Source organism: Vombatus ursinus, unplaced genomic scaffold, assembly GCF_900497805.2.
Source record: "Vombatus ursinus unplaced genomic scaffold, bare-nosed wombat genome assembly UNPS02014822.1, whole genome shotgun sequence".
Classification (NCBI taxonomy): domain Eukaryota; kingdom Metazoa; phylum Chordata; class Mammalia; order Diprotodontia; family Vombatidae; genus Vombatus; species Vombatus ursinus.
In genome coordinates, this window is record NW_020954600.1 from 11,309,199 (window position 1) to 11,316,394 (window position 7,196).

Sequence of the window (7,196 nt, forward strand, 5' to 3'; positions counted from 1 at the left end):
CTTTCTGCACCTTCCATCCACTGCTTCTTGTTCTTCCCTCTGGGGCCAAGCAGAACAAGAATAATCCCTCCTCCCCAAGACAGACAGCCCTTGAAATACTTCAAAACAGTTGTCATGACCCGCCCCCCAAGTGTTCTCTTCTCTCAGCTAAACATTCCTAAATGAGAATTAATAGCATTCATAAAAAAAAAAGAAAGAAAGAAATACTTGTCAAATCTTAAAAATCTTGAGTAAAAGACAGGTACATTCAATAATGACAATAATCCTTTACTTTTGTATAGTGTTTTTATGTTTCTCAAAAGTGCTTTTGAATTTATTATCCCATTTAGCTCTTAAAATAACCCTGAAAGCATAGTTTGATGGGTAGGAAGGAGGGAGGAACCAACAAAATATACTAACACAAGTTTTAAATTTAATTTCAATTTAAATAAAAAATTTAAAAATAAACTAAAATAAAAACAAAAGGTACCAATAGCATCTATAGAAATTAAAATTTAAAAGATTCAAAGCAAACAAATCAATCAAACTATCCTGTGAGAGGTTAAATATTTTGATTACTATTTCAGTAGTGAGCAAATTGAGTCATTAAGATGTTGGCCATCCCTCTGACTTTTTTATCTGGACTCTCAGTTGCCAAAGGAACACTTTGGGGATATAAGAAATGAGATCTGAACAAGGAAAGGCCCTATCTTTGGAAGAAGACAGCTGACCTTGGAGAAGGATTTTAGCAAAAGAATCCCTCAAAGATCCAGGGACTGAGAAGAAAAGAGATCACAGGACTTCAAGGGTTCAGTGAGCCCAACTGTCCCATTTTACAGTTACATTAACTTGGCAGAGTACAAGACCAAGCCCACATGAAGTTGAAAAATGAGAGGATGACAATTTCCAAACTGCCTGCTACATGCGGCTCTGAGAATATTTTCACAGAAGAAGGAAGAGGAGCAAATGTACATGGGCTCATAGATTTAGAGCTACAAGGGACTTTAGAGTCTAATCTCTTCTCATTTTACAAAGGAGAAACCTGAGACTTATCTGATTTATTCAAAGTCACACACTTGGTAAATAGTAGAGTCTAGATTTGAACTGAGGTCCTCTGACTCTAAATCCAAAATGGTACCACCATGGATGAGATCAGTTAAGAACTGTTTTCTTTACTTGGGAAGCTCAGCATCCATTCACCCAAAACATAGAATATCATGGTTAAAAGAAGCCTTAAAACAGGGGTTCACAACCAGGAGTCCACAGCCTCCAACCCCAAGAGGTCTGTGGATAGATTGCAGGGGATCTGTGCAGTTGAATGGGGGAAAAAAACACATCTGTATTTGTACCAGCCTCTAACTGAAATTTAGCATTTCTTCTAGTTACCTAAAAACATTGGGGTCCATAGGCTTCACCAGACTACCAAAGGTCTATGACACAAAAAGGTGAAGAATCTATATTTTAAAGATTATCCAGGCTAGGGGCAGCTAGGTGGCACTATAGTGCATAGAGCTCTGTGCCTGGAGTCAAAAAGACTCCTCTTCCTGAGTTCAAATGTGACCTCAGACACTTATTAGCTGTGTGATCCTGAGCAAGTCACCTTGATGCAGTTTAGAGGTTCAGGGGTCCTGGGACCCCAAAATCACAACATGCAGGTCCTGCCTGAAAGAATTTGACCCAAGCCTTCTTTCAGCCAAAGACAAGGTTTATTAGAACATCCATCAAATAGGGCAGACTCTTAAGGAGTCTGAACATTAGTAAGCTATTGACTAGACCATAAGAATCCGACCAGTGGCTAAATTATAAGAATCCCAATGGTGGCTAGATTTTAGGAATCTGAGCGGTGGCTAAATTTTAAGAATCTAAGCAGTGCCTAGGTTATAAGAATCCCAGAAGTGGCTAGATTTTAAGAGTCTAAGCAGTGGCTAGATTGTAAGAATCTGAGCACCTTAAATGGAGACAAGATGGATCTTATATAGAGAAAGACTGTGGGAGGGATCCAGGAGTGGCCAAGTAGTCTATGAGGTAATATCTAGGAGGGGCCAAGTAGTCTATGAGATAATAGAATTCCAGGGAAATGGAGCCTAGGTGGGACCAAGGGTGGGAAGTGACCTGGGGCCATTGGGAGGCAAGACAATGGAGGGGAGATTGGGTGTAGCCACAATGAAAGGTCAGTTGATGGGATTATAGCCACAGGCAAACACCAGAGATTTGGCCATGTGGGAAAGTCCAAGGTTTTTCCTTTCTGGGGCCCAGATCCCAACCCCATCAACTTAACCCTGTTTGCCTCAGTTCCTTCATCTGCAAAATGAGCTGGAGAAGGAAATAGCAAACCACTCTGGTATCTTTGCCAAGAAAACCCCAAATGGGGTCAAAAAGAGTCAGACACAACTGAAAAATGACTGAACAACAATAAAATCTAGGCCAACTCCCTCATTTTGTATATGAAGAAAATTGAGGTTTAGGGAGGTTATGATTACCCAGGTGGTGGCAGAGTTGAAATAAAAATCAATTCAATCTTACAAACGCCAGGCCCTATGCTGGGCTGTGGTGATACAAGGACAGAAATGAAACTGGCCCTGTCCTCAAGGAGCTCACGCTGCATGGGAGGTGGGAGGCAAGGTGGATATAATATATAGACAGATGGGTAAATATGGTAGTAACAATAGGTAGCATTTACATAAGCGTTTTTAAGGTTTGCAAAGCACTTTACCACTATTATCTCAGTTTATCCTCAACAACCACCCTGGTAGATAAGTGCCATTTCCCTATTTTATAGGAAAGGAAACTGATCCACAAAAAAAGTAAAGTGACTTGCCCAGGATCACATAGCTGGAATTGAGGTTGGATTCAAACTCAGGTCTTCCTGACCCCAGGCTCAGCACTCTATACACAGCACCACCTAGCTAAGTAATCCTGATTCCAAATGTTCTTTTCACTACAGCACACCATCTCTCCAGAATACAGTAGAGAAGGGCAAATGTCTATGTCAGTATCATGAGATAGCACAGAAATGACCAACAAAGGCTAGTCTCCTAGAGCACAATTTCAGGAGAGTCTTCAAGGGAGCTATAGCATCTTGTTTTAGTCTATTCCTTGAGGTTTTAAGAGAAAAATGCCCCCACCTGGAAGTCAGGAGCCTCCCAGAGATGCGGTTTAGGGGTTCAGGGGTGCTGGGACCCCAAAATCACAACACGCGGATCCTGCCCAAAACAATTCGACCCAAGCCTTCTATCAGCCAAAGGCAAGGTTTATTAGAATATCCATCATATTGGGCAGACTCTTAAAGAGTCTAAACATAGGTAAGCAGTGGCTAGATTATAAGAATCTAAGCACTTTAATGGAGACAAGATGGTCCTTATATACAGAAAGACTGTAGGAGGGATCCAGGAGTGGCCAAGTAGTCTACAAGGTAATAGAATTCCAGGGACCTGGACCATAGGCCAAGGGAGAATGGAGAAACGGCCAGGGGCCATAGGGAGGTCCACAATGAAAGACCAGTTGATGAGATTATAGCCTCAGGGGACCGCCAGAGATTTGGTCATGAGGGAAAGTCCAGGGTTTTTCCTTTCTGGGGCCTAGATAACAACCCCATCACCAGGAGATTCAAGAAGATCCCTGGTAAATCCAGGAGAATTATCAAGCCTAACAGATGAAGATGTCATAAGGAGTTCAGGACACTGGGCGAGGGGAAGAATTTCACTATCTAGGTTTCATGTTCTTCATCTAGGCTCCCTTCCTGCTTTAAATTTTGTGACCTCAATAAGTTATGTCACATTTCCCTTCCAATACATCAGCAGGCAAAGAAAAGGAAATTCAAGACTGTCCAACAGAAATCTGAGCTATAAAGTCCACAGGTGTAATATCTTTCCTAACACTCTCTAGCATAGTGTACAGAAGAATTGGGAGGGACTTTAGGGATCATCTTATTCAACCCTTTCACTTACCAATGTGGAAACTGAAGGCCAGATTGGTTAAATGATTTACCCAGACTAAATCATCTACTTAGGTAGCAAAAAAGGCAAGACAAGTCAAGGAAAGCAACAGACATTTACTAAACACTCACTTTGTTCACTCACATTGTAATAACCACTGGGGATGAGAGTAAAAGCGAAAAGACAGTTCTTGCCCTCAAAGAGGTTACATTCTAATGGAGGAAGAGAATACATAAAAGGAAGCTGGAAAGTGTGGGGGAGAGGCAGAGTAAGGTACCTATGAAGGGGCAGGGTGTTGAAGTCTAGAAAGTTAGAAGAAAGTGTATCCTGGAGGAAGGTGAAGGTTGGCCAGGCTGAGTCATTCCCCAAAATGGAGGCCCCAGAAAAAATTCACCAGTGGAAGAAGAGAGCCGGGATAGTAAGAAAAATATTTCAGAGTGAGGACACAGGGACTGATGAACAGTCTAAGAGTAGGCTGCAGATGAGGCATGATATTGAAGTCTAGGAAAAAAGAGGGGCTAGGACCCAGGTCTCTACTGACTCTCAGCCACCCTATCAAGTTATGCTTCTTATCTTTCAGCTGCCATCCTACACCTGACCCTTGGACAGAAGAGAACTGATCATTTCCTCATCAAAACCAACCAATCACTTTATTAGGATATAAGAACCAGAGAGAGACTCTGAAGTCTTCATGCTTACTTGGAAAATGTTGCTCCCCTCTTCAGTCTCCTACTCTCCTACTCCTCTCTCTTCCACTCCCTCACTCACCCCATTCCCATCATCCATTTAAAACGAGGAAACATAAAAGGCCATATACATCATCACAAAGGGTATCTTGTTTCATCATTGATCAGTCAGATCAACCAAAGAACAAAGATTGTTTGAGTACTGGCTTTGAATGTAGCCCTTTATTTGGGGGATCCAAGGGCTTATATGACATGATTTCAGCCCTTGTGTAACTTAAAATGTAGTGGGTTAGACAAAACTAAGATACAAAAGTGAATGATAGGAAACCGCATGTCAATGTAGACCTCCAAAAACAAAAGCTAGGCTCAGGTTCAAAGTACCTTTTGAATCAGTGTGTTTTCAAAAAGCATAAGTCAATTTCTTCTTCCTCCTCCTCCTCCTCCTCCTCCTCCTCCTGCTCCAGCTGCTCCTGCTTCTTCCCCCCCCTTCCCTTGGAGCAGACCATCCTGGTGCCTCTTTCGTGAAGTACCAATTGAGGAAACCCCCAGATTTGCCACAGCTGACAAAAAGCAGAAGGAAGGAGTCAAGACTGAAAATAATGGACATATTAATTTGAAGGTAGACTAGGATAAAATGGTTCAGTGGTGCAATTTAAGATTAAGAGGCACACACCGCTTAGTAAACTAACAAAAGCCTATTGTAAACAACTGGATTTGTCAATGAGGCAGATCAGTTTCCCATTTAATGGGCAGCCAATCAAGGAAACAGACACACCTACACTGTTGGAAATGGAGGATAAAGGTACAGTTGATGTATTTCAGCAGCAGACAAGAGGCATTTACCAAAAAGAGAAACTGCAACTCTACTCCAGAACTGTGCTCCCAAGAAAAACAGTACTTTCACAATTAGAAAACCAAGATTTGGTTCACCCACATCCTGACTACTGCAGTATAGTTTTCTCTCTTCTTTGATTCCCTTCCCCCACTACTTTATTATACATAAAGTAACTGGTGTATGTGCACAGGTATAATTGATATTTATTTTTAACTAAATGGCCAAGATCAACATCAAATGGAGATGGAGAGTAGAAAAAACAAACTGGTTCTGTGAAAATATCCCTTTTTTCCATTACTGGCATGCTCATTCAACTTTTATCTTTATATTCCAGTAAGTTATTTTGCTCTCACTGTTAAACAAAAAAACAAAAACAAAAAACCTTTGCATATCTTCTTTGATTGGATAATTTCAATGTTTTTTCTTTTATCATTGTAAAACCAAGGACAATTTTATAACTTTTTTTGTATGTAACTGTCACACATATGGCAATCTCAGTCTCTTAGTAGGGATAAATTACTATAAAGAAATTGATGCTAGTGTTCCCTTCAAGTCAAACATCTTGTTGTTTAAATAAACTTTTTGTTTAAAATAAACTGTTTTCTTTAACTGTTCTCAAGAAACTGTTAAGAAATGGTGATGTAGAGAAACAGTTTAATTAACATGCTAAGGGAGAAAGGTTAAATCATTAAAACTTATTTTCTCTATTGAGTGTCCCTATGAAGACTTCTTAGTGTAATTAAGGTTTGGGATAAGATTATCCTGAATTTGGAGATAAAATAGGATAAGTATAGATTTCTATAGTTCCCCCCCTTTCTCCCAGTGCTAAATCAGTAAAGTTTGTCAAGCCTGAAACCCCTCCTCCGCCTAATTCTGTTGTTACATTCAGGTCACGGTGACCTTGCCACAACAGCGTCTAGCTTAATTGCACATTTTAAATGTTTCATTTTGGCAGCAAACTAAGGTGATGGATATGTATGTTGTTTCTTTGTTCCCTGTCTCTGGAGGTAGATTTTCGTGTTTATATTGTAAGCCAAATATTTGGTCAGTGGTGGGAGGGGGAATTTTCCCCGTTAGGGTTATTTAATCTGGCTTTTTGCTTCTGTATTTTGTCTCTCTTCATCAGAGCATACTGGTGAAGGAACACCAGATTCTCGAGAACTGAAATAAACTTTCTGTTCCTACCTTGAGATACCTCTAAGTGTTTTTTTTTTTTAGGTCACATCCCACACATTTACTTAAAAAATTAGCAATCATCAGAGTGATATGACATTTCTGTTGGCATTAATGATTAAGATTTAGTAAATGATCTTTATAAATATATTTTCTTATACACTCAGGTTTGCACTGATTTCAGAAATTCAAAGAATATGTGAAGATTAAAGAAAGAAAATGGAAAAATAAAAGCACATCTCAGAAGCCCCACTTGTTGTTCTTCTTTTTCCAGACCAAATCAAAGTACACACTAACTCAAAGCAAAGGTATTTAAATAAACAGAATAAAAAGGTATATAAGGAAAATCTTCCTATAGATAGAGGCTAGAGTCTTCCATAGATTTCCATGACAGTGGGGACTATCTCATAACCTAGATAGCTCATCTCCTATGGTTTTGTCCCAGTTTAAATACCTTTCTTTCTTTGAAGTTGCCGCTTGCTGCTTTCCTGCTGCTACATTGAATTGAAGCTACTAAGTAACTTTTGACCCATAGGGAAGTACTTACAGCTCTTTTGTGAGTCAGCTCCTAGGTAGATTAGGTACAGT

The 7,196-nt window shown here is 40.0% G+C and overlaps 1 protein-coding gene across 3 annotated transcripts in view; it reads right to left on the bottom strand.

Annotated features, from left to right (window-relative positions):
• The window catches only part of RAG1 (recombination activating 1), a 28,718-nt gene extending 21,522 nt beyond the window's left edge, over positions 1 to 7,196 (bottom strand). For 2 of the 3 annotated variants that reach the window (XM_027837836.1, XM_027837834.1), the window contains exon 1: positions 7,063 to 7,137. The gene's annotated coding sequence lies outside the window, so the exon portion shown is untranslated. The other variant, XM_027837835.1, reaches the window with a different exon arrangement.